This window comes from Salminus brasiliensis, chromosome 16 (genome assembly GCF_030463535.1).
Source record: "Salminus brasiliensis chromosome 16, fSalBra1.hap2, whole genome shotgun sequence".
Lineage (NCBI taxonomy): Eukaryota > Metazoa > Chordata > Actinopteri > Characiformes > Bryconidae > Salminus > Salminus brasiliensis.
The window spans coordinates 20,807,958-20,820,612 of NC_132893.1; the positions used below are offsets into that span (position 1 = coordinate 20,807,958).

A 12,655-nucleotide genomic window follows, 5' to 3' on the forward strand; every position below is an offset into this window, starting at 1 on the left:
ACTTAACCAAATACACCTAAGCCTAAACCACTACACCTAAACCTAATCTCCAAAATTTGGACCACTTAACATTTTTAAATCCCAAAAAGTGTCCAGGAAGAACATATGGAGGATGTGCGGTCACCCTGAATAAATGCAGTACTGTGAGGGGGCAAATACTTTTTCACAGGGCTTATTTGCATGTAGAATATATTTGTAAATCACTGCAGAAATAAAAGTGTGTTTAGAGATTGATATGTTTCACTTTATTTATTAAAACATTTTGATGGAGCTTCTAAAAGAATCACTAAAAATCTGCAGTAACAGAGAATCTCCAGAGGGGGGCAGTACTGTACCACAGCCCTGTGTGTACATCCAGTCCTATACAGTCAATGAAGCCGAAGGAGACACAGCTCTGCTCCTCATAGCTCTGTAGCGTGGGATGTAAAACTGACCTGATTGGTCTGACTCCGTTGTTCCATTGTGACGTCATCGATGACATCACAGAACATGACTCCTATAAGAAGGCAGGTTCTGTCTGATCGTCTCAGTCAGGATTCAGCAGCTCCTGAGACTTTCCTTTGTTCACACTGATGTTCATGCTTTTAGGCTGAAACTCCATCCATCTTATCTAGAACCGATAGACAGGTTCTACAACAGTATTTTCATCAACTGCAGAATGAGTGAGAGGGAAGATTCCTGTCATCCTGAGCCTGAAAGCTCTCCGGAGGAGACCAATGATGTGGAGTCTGATTACCAGTTCTCCTATGAGGACTCCTCATCAGTAGGTAAGTGAGATCTTCATGGATCAGGCTGTACAGACACTATGTTCTCATAGAGAACATTACATGGCCAAAATAAAAGCAACTGTAAGCATTGTTAAATACATAGGGTTAGGTTGACTGTACTGAAGGTACTAGACAGTGCATGTTTGCAGTTATAACAACTTCACTGGGTTCCACTTTCAGCCTGTATCTTCTTTAAAGTATGTGGGGCTGTCCACATACTACCTGGTGTGGTAATGAAATAATGTGTGTTGACTGTGTTTGGATCTCTAGAGGAAGAGTGTAAGGACAGCAGTGAGGGCAGGCAGCAGCAGCAGCTCCACACTGCTGGGACAGATGAAGAGGCAGTGGAGAAAGAAGAGGAGGACCCAACCTTGGACGGCCCATCCACGTCCGGTGGCACTTGCTCCTTCCAGAATGACCCCAATGAAGAATTGGTGAAACAGCTGAGCGAGGCAATCCTTCTGTATGATTATTTATTGATTTATTTATTTACATATTGTATATGTTAATTTACTGAAACAGTGGAAAAAACAATTAACTAAATTAACATAATTAAATATTCTTTTTTTATTTCAGGCAAAGAAACCAGAGGCAGAGGAGAACCGTAAGTCTTACAACACACCTTATAACACAGCCATTTCTTCAAGCATGATAGATAATTACTACAATTACTGTAGATTTCTGCATAATTATCAGTTAAGATGTGAACAGAGTCAGTCAGAGTGGGTTTGGTGTGAAACCCACCAGTCAGATTTGTTCACCGTGGTGGTGAATGGAACCAGAAGTCTTAACCTCTCAAAGCTCCCTCACAAAGTTATTACACCAAATGTTTATGAATACACTGCTTGATACCTGAGACACTGTTTTACCAGAGTTCTGAGAAGATTCTGGGTCTAAAACTGTTCTTAATACTGGATATCATTAAAATGGGATACATGAAGATGTAGATACGTGTAGGTTAAGTGGTGGGATTGGATAGTTAATAAAATGGCTGTATTTGTGTTGTAGTTATAGCAACCAATGCCTGCTTCCCCCACCAGTTAAAATAAGACCGTTGAGATTTAATTAGTACATGTGAACTTATATATGATCCTTTCCTCTCTCACGTCAGGCACAGGGAAGTCCACCCAGTATTCAGTTGTTCGTCTATGGCTGTGGGGATTCTGAAGAAGTAGGCCCTGGAATATGGTAGGATTCAGGATTACACCCTGAAGTTCTGTAGTATTTTTCAGGCTAATTTTTAGGATGTGAAGTTAGTAGCCGAGTGATTGTCCTTCAGGAAACATTGAAAAGTAAAGAAGTGATCAAAGGCCTCTGTGATATCAGACCCTTGTTGTAGCATTTAGGAAGTGCTTTATTTGTCCCATGTGTTGTACCTCAGCTACCTCCATTAAAACAGTCAGTCTGGAAACACTGGCAGTAACGATACACACTTGATGTATTGTACATATAATGCAGTATTAAAGGTCACTCAGAGTGAAGGGCTGCTCTGTAAAAAAGGAATCTGGTGATCTACAGTTATAGTTCACTAACAATGAATAACAAATCAAAGATGACTCATTTCCCACATTGCTTCTGTACAGGTTTTGGATTCCTCGTGTCATCCTTAACCCACACCCGCTGAGCATTGAGGAAGGTGTGCCACCTTCTACCCCTGAAGAGTATCACTCTTCATCTTCTTTGGGGAGTGAGGTAGATGTGGTGGGACCTTCAACCCCTGAAGAAGAGTCAGCATTCTTCAGTGCCCAACAGCTGACAGAGGAAGAGGCAGTGATGCCTGAGCCAGAAGACAGCAGCAGTAGTGGTGCAAGTGTAACTTGCCAAAGTGTAGAGGTTGAAGGGGAGGAGTACGGCTGCTTCTGCTGTAGTCGACTTGGTGCTGCAGTTAAAAGAGCCTGCCGGACACTTCGGAGAAGGATGAAGAAGTTCTTCAGACGTAACTCTGTAGTGGCTGACTGCTCCTCTTCTTCCCAGTAGGGTGTTCATCATTCTGCTGCTTCTGCAGACGCTCCTGCATGTTCGTCTTCTGAGCAAAGACAGAGCTCTGCGAGCTGATTCTGGAGGAAGAGCCTATTGTCCCACATCCCACAAGGAGAACATAGAGGCTGAGATGCCCTCAGTTTAAGGTATGTGAGTCGAGTGTTGAGGGAACATAATGGGCCAAAATTTTATACTTGAAATATCTCTCAGAAATGTTTCAGTTTGACTAACTTTAGCATTTTGTACCTCCAACAGATCCTGAAGAAGACGCACAGGGTTCACCCTTTATAGACGTGCATCATGGCTTCAGGTTCTCTTCAAACTATTTATGAATTTATACCATTTACCTACTGACCAGAGGAGGATGGGTCCCTCTTGTGAGTCTTGGTTCCTCCCAAGGTTTCTTCCTCCAGCTTTGAGGGAGTTTTTCCTTGCCACTGTTTCCTTTGGCTTGCTCACTTGGGGTTACAGGTAGTGGTATAATTTCTTTTTCCAAGTTTGGCTGGCTCAGGGTATTTCTGAATTTCGCTGATGGATACTGGCAGGTTGCAAGGTGGTTCTGGAAAATGTTCTGACAACTCAGAAGAGAAAGGAGAGACACTGTCCAAACTGTGCTCACTAAGAGCAGTGAAGCTCTGAACTCAGCTGAGGATATTGTTGGGCGCTGGAAGGAACACTTTGTGGAACTCCTAAACCTAAGGAACATGCCTTCTGTCCAGGAGGCAGGGCTTGGCAGCAACAGGTGAATCAGAATCCATCTCTCTGGCCCAAGTCACTGAGCTAGTTGAAAGGTTTCATAGTGACACCAAGAGTGGATGTGATTAGCCTGGTGTTGTCCTAGGCTCTGTCTGTTGGGGGACTGTCTTGGTTGAGATGCTCCTGCAATGTTGCATGGGCCTCAGGGACAGTGCCTCTGGTCTGGCAAACTGGTGAGCCAGATAGTGTGCAAACTATCAAGGCATCACACTTCTGAGCCTCCTCGGGGAAGCCTATTCCAGGGTAGTGCAACAGATAATGCATCTGCAACCTCAGATTCAGGAGGCACAATGCAGATTCCATGCTGGCCGTGGAACGGTGGACCAGCTCGTCACTCTCTCTCAGATAGTTGAGGGGGCATGGAAATCTGCCACTCCAGTCTTCATGTGTTTTGTGGACTTGGAGAAGGCTTTCGACCATGTTCCCAGAGACATCTTGTGGGAAGTGCTCCAGGTGTATGGGGTGCCGTAGTCACAGATGCGAGCTGTGCAGTCCCTGTACTCTCTGTGTGCTGAGCTGTGTCTGTACTCTCAGCACTAGGTCAAGCTTGTTCAGTGTTGCTGATGGACTCAGTCAGTGCTGTGCCTTGTGTCCACTCCTGTTTCTGATATTCATAAACAGGACAAGTCACAGCCAAAGACAGGAGGGCTTCTGGCAGGTGGGGCCTGGAGGTTACGTCTTTGTTGTGTGCGAATGACGTTGTCCTGCTGGCTTCTATGTGCAGGGGCTTTCATCAAGCACTTGAGCGGTTTTCAGCTTAGTGTAAAGCGGTCAGTATGAGAATTAGCACCTCCAAGTCTGAGTCCATGGTGGTGTCCCACTCACTCTTTGTGACAGAGTGATAAGACCTGTTTTCCGCCTCGGAGTAGAGCTAATGCTCCTTCGAGTTGATGGGAGCCAGTTGAGGTGGTTTGGACATCTGACAAATATACCCTCCAGTCACCTCCCCCAAGTCAAGGTGTACTGGCCACACCCTATTGGGAGGAAACCCAGAGGAAGACTCAGAATCCACTGGAAAGATTTAATCTCACAGCTGTCCACAGCTGTGCTTACCCTAATGCCACTGTGGCCCCAAACTGGATTAAGAGGATAAGTAGATGAAGATGATGAGGTGTAGGATGAAGGAGTTATATTGGGGAGTGATCTGGAGGAGTGAACTGGAGTTTTGGTGTTTGTCTTTCAGCATGAATGAAGAGCTATTCTGAATTACTGATGTGTTCTTGATGTTTCTTTCTTCTACTTAAAGTAAAATCTAGATTTTTAACTTCACTCTAGACAGGATTAAGCTCACATTAGTCCAGTTTTAGGTTTAGATTTACTTCTTTTGGACTGACACTGCCTTTATAAAACTGAAATATTTTAATAATAAAGAAATTCATTATTTGTAAGAAATATGATCATGTAAGAATAGGACATATCCAGAAATTATGTTAAATCATTCAGGATGTTTTGCCAAAATGCTTTTTTCTTTTTCAGGCTGATATAAACTCTCACTTTGATCAGTTTTAAAAACATTTAAACACAAGAGTGAAACATATTCATAATAAATGAAATGAAAAGTTCAACGCTGTAGAAGAAATACTGTGTAATTTCTGAAGATGTGAACAGTAGTTTCAGCCCTGTGAAATCCTATCTGTTTGAAGCATCTTTACAATAAACTTCACTAAAAAGAAACTCTTCAGACCACAGCCTATTGACTATGTTGAAGTTTACATGGACTCTAACCATCTGCTACTATTATTATTAATTTACTTTTATTATTACACTATATATCAGACTGCTCTGATTATATTAATTATTATATTATGATTATATCAGCACACCTGAGCAGAAGAACAGTCTTGGTGGTACGGTGACTTTTTATCAATAATTTATGAGTAGTTCTGATCAAAGGAGGACCGGTTCCTTCTGGGTTTCTTCCTCCAGCTCTGACGGAGATTTTCCTCGTCTTTGTGTTTGTTGTTCTTCACTGAGGAAAACAACACAGAAACTTTTATAAACATTGTTAAACATTCTCTCAACATTCTGTGTCCTGCCACCTAACAGTTTTTGGTTAGTAGAGCGGTTTCTTAGAACATTCAGTCTGTCAAATCTTTTGGAAATGTTTTTTTAGTTAACTTTTTTTTTAAACGTTCTGGTAACGTTGCTACAATGTTACAAGGACCTTATGTTTAGGTTATCAAAACGTTTCATGAATGTTTTTTCATAACATTAATAACGATTCCTACAACATTGCTGCATCTTTAGAGTAACTTTATTTGTACACCAAAATATTTAGTTTAAAAAACATTTTGTTTAATATTTTGACATTTACATAATGTTTACATAATGCTGCAACTTTATGAAAACATTATTTGTACATTAAATAAAATAAATGTGAAATTATATAAAATAACAAATGTGAAATGATTCAATATGATTCTTTATCTGGTATCTAACCTAATAAAATATTTGCAATAACCTGGAACTTTAAACCATGACAATAATGAAGCTTTTCCTTAATTTTCTTAAAAAAAGTACTTTTACAATCTGTCTTTCTAAACCTGTGTGATGATGTTCACATCCAACAAATTAGTCTGAAAAATACTACAGAACCTCTGAATGTAGTCCTAAATCTTACCACATTCCAGGGCCTACTTCATCAGCATCCCCACAGCCATAGACGAACAACTGAATACTGGGTGGACTTCCCTGTGCCTGACGTGAGAGAGAGGAAAGGATCATAAATAAGTTCACATGTACTGACTAAACCTCAACTATCTTATTTTAACTGGTGGTTAAACTACCCAAACCCATCAGTTAACCTCCATGTATCATCTGAGTTTTCTGAGCAAATCTGAACAAATAAAGTTTTCTTTAGGGACTATTTTTTGCTGCACAACACCCTTCAGCATGTATCCCATCTTAATGATATGACCCAGAATCTTCTCAGAACTAGGGTGTGTAGTAAGACTTACGGTCTACTACGGTTTCTTTGCCTGAAAAACAAACAAACAAAAAATTATATTAATTTAGTTCATTAGTTTCTCCACTGTTTCAGTAAATAAACAAATATAATATGCAAATAATCAATAAATAATCATACAGAAGGATTGCTTCGCTCAGCTGTTTCACCAATTCTTCATTGGGGTCATTCTGGAAGGAGCGAATGCCACTGGACGTGGGTGGGCCGTCTGAGGTTAGGTTCTCTTTTTTCTTATTCACCTCCTCTTCATCTGTCCCAGCAGTGTGGAGCTGACCCGAAACCGCTGAGAAAGCCCCGTGAGTAAATAATCAACAAAACAACAATCAGGGTGCAAGAAAAGACAAAAGGACAGGAGCGGCCACAGGGGGGGAAAGGATGACCGTTTTAAAAGGTCTTTGAAGGAGGAACTTCAAAGACTGCTGCGACTTGCTAGACGAAGGCCCAGAGGGCAGACTTGGGGTGGGGGTCCCTGCAAAACCTACACACATGCAAAAACAATTCTCAAAAGATACAAACAGAATTGTTAAAATGATTACACAGAGGAATACCCTTGTGGGAATGGTATAGGCCGCTGCGCCTGTCCAGAAAAGCGCTTTCAGGATTCAGCACCCAGGACAACACCAAGGCAGAGGGCAGACGAGGGCGCGAGACCCACACACGGAACAAGCGAGCATGCGATGACTGCCGAAATGGCGAACTGCGCAAAGCAAAGCCAAATTCCATCTGTGTCACAAATTGGTGAAAATGGTTTTCTTGTCTTGTTGCGAAAAGCGTGTAATTACAGGACTTTTTAACACAGGTGGCAGCTGGTGATTGGCTGAGGAACGGTGATGCTGCATTAGAGTCTCCTGGTAGAACTTTCCCTAGAGCTTTCATTTATGCAACAGAATAAAGAGAAATAAAATACTTAAAAGAACACAAACATCTATAATTCTGCTCACCTTATGACTGATTTCTGCCACTGCTGGTAGACCCATATAAACGAATGCTTCCATATATTACAGAATTCCAGAATTAGGTTTAGGTATAGTTGATTAGGTTTATCTTAAGGTGAGAATTAGTTGTAGGTGTAGCAGTTTAGGTTTATGTTTAAAAGTTCAGATTTAGGTGTAGTAGGATACATTTAGGTTAAGTGGGTTTAGTTTAAGTTTAGGTTCATGTTAGAATTAGGTTTAGGTGTAGTAGTTTAGGTTTAATAGTTTAGATGTAGGTATAGTAAGTTTAGGTTCAGGTCAAGGTGTAGTAGTCTAGTTTAAGTTTAGTTTAAAATTAGAATGGGTTAGGTTAAGGTGTAGTATGTTAAGTTTAGCTGTAGATTTTGGTGTAGTAAGTTAAGTTTATGTTGAGATTAGAATTACGTTAAGATGTAGTAGTTTGGGTTTAGGTGTAGCATGTTAAATTTAGGTGAAGTAGGTTAAGATTTGGTTTATGGTTAGGTTAGAATTAAGTGCAGGTGTAGTAGGTTGAATTTAGGTTAGAATTAGCTTTGGATGTACTTTGTAGTACTTTACATTTGGATTAGGATTAGGTGTAGTAGGTGTAGCAGTTTCGGGTTAGGTTAGAATTATGTTCAGGTGTAGTTAGTTAAGTTTAGGTATTAGGTTTAGGTGTAGTAGGTTAAGTTTAGGTTTAGGTTCCGGTAATAAAATCACACTAGTTGCTTTGTAACAATCTCTGTTCAGATTGATTGATTTCTCTGGGTCTGGGTTGCGTCAGTAATCCGTGTATATGTATCAAGGGTGGATTTATATTAAGATGTTACCACAGCAGTGCTAATATTAAATTTACCTCAGCAGTGCTAATCATCAATTTACCTCAGCCGTGCTAATATTAAATGTACCTCAGCAGTGCTAATATTAAATGTACCTCAGCAGTGCTAATATTAAATTTACCACAGCAATGCTAATATTAAATTTACCACAGCAGTGCTAATATTAAATTTACCACAGCAGTGCTAATATTATATTTATCTCAGCAGTGCTAATATTATATTTACCACAGCAGTGCTAATATTATATTTACCACAGCAGTGCTAATATTAAATTTACCACAGCAATGCTAATATTAAATTTACCACAGCAGTGCTAATATTAAATTTACCACAGCAGTGCTAATATTATATTTATCTCAGCAGTGCTAATATTATATTTACCTCAGCAGTGCTAATATTATATTTACCACAGCAGTGCTGATATTAAATTTACCTCAGCAGTGCTGATATTAAATTTACCTCAGCAGTGCTGATATTATATTTACCACAGCAGTGCTGATATTAAATTTACCACAGCAATGCTGATATTAAATTTACCACAGCAATGCTGATATTAAATTTACCACAGCAATGCTGATATTAAATTTACCACAGCAATGCTGATATTAAATTTACCTCAGCAGTGCTAATATTATATTTATCTCAGCAGTGCTAATACTAAATTTACCACAGCAGTGCTAATATTAAATTTACCAGAGCAATGCTAATATTAAATTTACCAGAGCAATGCTAATATTAAATTTACCACAGCAATGCTAATATTATATTTATCTCAGCAGAGCTAATATTAAATCTACCTCAGCAGAGCTAATATTATATCTACCTCAGCAGAGCTAATATTATATTTATCTCAGCAGTGCTAATATTAAATTTACCACAGCAGTGCTAATATTAAATTTACCTCAGCAGTGCTAATATTATATTTACCTCAGCAGTGCTAATATTAAATTTACCACAGCAGAGCTAATATTAAATTTACCTCAGCAGTGCTAATATTAAATTTACCACAGCAGTGCTAATATTAAATTTACCACAGCAGTGCTAATATTAAATTTACCTCAGCAGTGCTAATATTAAATTTACCTCAGCAGAGCTAATATTAAATTTATCTCAGCAGAGCTAATATTAAATTTACCACAGCAGTGCTAATATTATATTTACCTCAGCAGTGCTAATATTATATTTACCTCAGCAGTGCTAATATTAAATTTACCTCAGCAGAGCTAATATTAAATTTACCTCAGCAGAGCTAATATTAAATTTACCACAGCAGTGCTAATATTATATTTACCTCAGCAGTGCTAATATTAAATTTACCTCAGCAGAGCTAATATTAAATTTACCTCAGCAGTGCTAATATTAAATTTACCTCAGCAGAGCTAATATTAAATGTACCTCAGCAGAGCTAATATTAAATGTATCTCAGAAGTGCTAATATTAAATGTACCTCAGCAGAGCTAATATTAAATGTACCTCAGCAGTGCTAATATTAAATTTACCTCAGCAGAGCTAATATTAAATTTACCTCAGCAGAGCTAATATTAAATCTACCTCAGCAGTGCTAATATTATATTTACCTCAGCAGAGCTAATATTAAATGTACCTCAGCAGTGCTAATATTAAATGTACCTCAGCAGTGCTAATATTAAATTTACCACAGCAGTGCTAATATTAAATGTACCTCAGCAGAGCTAATATTAAATTTACCTCAGCAGAGCTAATATTAAATTTACCACAGCAGTGCTAATATTATATTTACCTCAGCAGAGCTAATATTAAATTTACCTCAGCAGAGCTAATCTGGTCATACATTTACCTCAGAGGTTTGTAGGAGATTTTTATTTCTCATAAAATCCTTCCTTATGTTTTATTATTTCAGTAATCTTTCTCTGATCTATATTATTTTTGCCCAATTTTTGTTGGGGCTCTGTGTCTGAGGTGATCTCAGCAGTGTTGCCAAATCACCGACTTTTCAGACCCCTCTAACTGAACAACTATCCTCAAATCTAGCGACTGTTTTCTGGTGTTATTGGAGCCTTTTGGAGACTCGGAGGTGAACACACCTCCTCTTCAGTTACTGTCCTCAGCAGAGGGCGCTGCCGTGAGCCCGTCCCACAGCACTCCCAGTGCTCAGTCTCCCAGTCAGAGCAGACCCACACCGCTCCACGGACACACTGCAAATGAACTGCGCATGCCCAGATCCGCCGCTGACCCCGCCCCCTATTTCCAGAGCGGGATGTAGATAGAAATGAGTCTTCAGAGAGACTCGAAAATAAACCCCTGCATTTAACTCACACAGTCTCAGTCCCTCACTCACCTCAGACTAACACAGCAGTACACACACTGCATCTCCCACAACGGTATTCCTCTACATTCAGTATTACTATACATCTTCTTTCTGCTCTTTAAAAACTGTAAAGACTTTCCTCATGAAAAACTAAAGCGTGCCGACCTGCTAAAATGACCCACAAAATGGACAAAACATGGTCAGAAATGACCCTCCACCTCCATTCACTTCCTCACCACGAAGCAGTTGGACCGACAGGTCAGCAGCACTTCCTGTGTTTTTACCTGCCCTTTCCGTCTGGTTCTCCGTTTGTAAAACTGTTTCGGGCTGGTAAAAGTGTTTCACAGCTTGTAAATGTGTTTTATTTTATTCTACTTTTGTTTTGGTCTTTTCTCAGACACCGTAGGAAGGCGTTCAGTGTAAAGCTGGTCCTGTTTGATCCAGATCATTTAGCTCTTCTAAATAAGCGCTCTGTTCATATATTAGAAATCACAGGTTTCTGGTCAAACCTACGAGCCTGGGTTCATTTTTCAGACAGAGCTCAACAGACCTTTATCTCAGTCACTGCGTCCTCACGACCGGCTCCGAGTACACAGAGCTACACAGAGCTCTTTCTCACCTGGAGAAGCCCGGCAGCACTGTGAGGATCACCTTCTTCGATTTCTCCAGTGCTTTTAACACCATACAGCCAGGGCTTCTAAAGGACAAGTTGGGACATTGTGGAGTGGACAGTCACCTGTCAAACTGGATACTGGACTACCTCACCAACCGACCCCAGTATGTGAGGGCACGGGACTGTGTCTCTGACTTGGTGGTCAGCAGCACAGGAGCCCCTCAAGGAACGGTCTTGGCACCGTTCCTCTTCACCCTGTACACTGCTGACTTCATGTACAGCTCACCGATCTGTCACCTCCAGAAGTTCTCTGATGACTCAGCGATCGTCTGCCTCATATCCAATGAGGAGGACAGCGAGTACAGAGAACTTATTCAGGACTTTGTGGACTGGTGTCTGCAGAACCACCTTCAGATAAACGCTGGAAAGACCAAAGAACTGGTGGTGGATTTCCGCAGGTGCAGACACCCTCCTCCATCAGTGAACATCCAGGGTATGAACATCGAGAGTGTGGACTCTTATAAATACCTGGGTGTTCATCTGAACAACAAACTGGACTGGTCACTGCTGCACTCTACAAGAAAGACCAGAGCAGACTCTACCTGCTGAGGAGATTGAGGTCCTTTGCAGTGCAGGGAGCACTCCTGAGGACCCCCCCCATAACAATATTGTTATTGCTTTTTTAATTCTTATTTATATTGTGTATATAGTGTAAATTATTTATCTAAATTTTTGTAACTGAGTGTCTTGCTATCCCTTTCTGCTGTTACACTGGGAATTTCCCCACTGCGGGACTAATAAAGGATTATCTTATCTTATCTTATCTTAGTAGAAGCCTTACCGATCTTCTACCTGCCCCGTTCAGCAGAGCGCTCACCGCTTCTTTACCCTCCCCCAAAAACCTCCACTGGGCTTCAGCACAGACAACAGGAGGACAGTCCACATGTCTGGAAGTCTCTTACCGCTGCACGGAGCTCCGCTGTGAGCGCCTTCAGGAGAGCGAGCAGCGTTCAGGCGGCGGAGTGTAGGAGTCCGCCTGTGAGGAGTTTAGCACAGCAGAGAAGGAGCAGAGCGTTTCTACAAGTTCCCCCCACATCACATCTCTGAATGGACAGACTGAAGACCAGCACTCACTGACCTTCATCCTGGAGGAGAAACAGTCCGGCAGGGTGAACTCCTCCCACTCCGTCCATGTAAACATTAGCAGCATTAGCGCGTCCTGAACTCCACAACCAGCAAAGAGACACAGCCTCGTATCTCCACATTACTCTACTCACCAAGACCCGCAGCTGAGTCTGTTTCTCAAACCCTCGCTGAAACAGTTTGAATGGATGCTGAATGAATTAGTGATTTCAGTAAATCTGTCCCACCGTCCAGCTCTGTCTGTTTCCTCTCCTTTTACCGGTGACCTCCTTAAAAAATATGTAATTATATTTGCATTTTTATAATAGTGTTTTTACTGTATTTGTGTTTGTTTTGTATTCTAATAATAAACAGTTTTTACTGTATTTGTGTT

The 12,655-nt window shown here is 40.7% G+C and overlaps 1 long non-coding RNA gene across 1 annotated transcript; it reads left to right on the forward strand.

Annotated features, from left to right (window-relative positions):
- Positions 1-1,148: 1,148 nt before the first annotated feature.
- On the forward strand, positions 1,149-1,954 carry LOC140537320 (uncharacterized). The gene is made up of 3 exons (XR_011977665.1): positions 1,149-1,230; positions 1,344-1,371; positions 1,879-1,954. It is a non-coding gene; the product is annotated as an uncharacterized lncRNA (long non-coding RNA).
- The last annotated feature ends 10,701 nt before the right edge of the window (positions 1,955-12,655 follow it).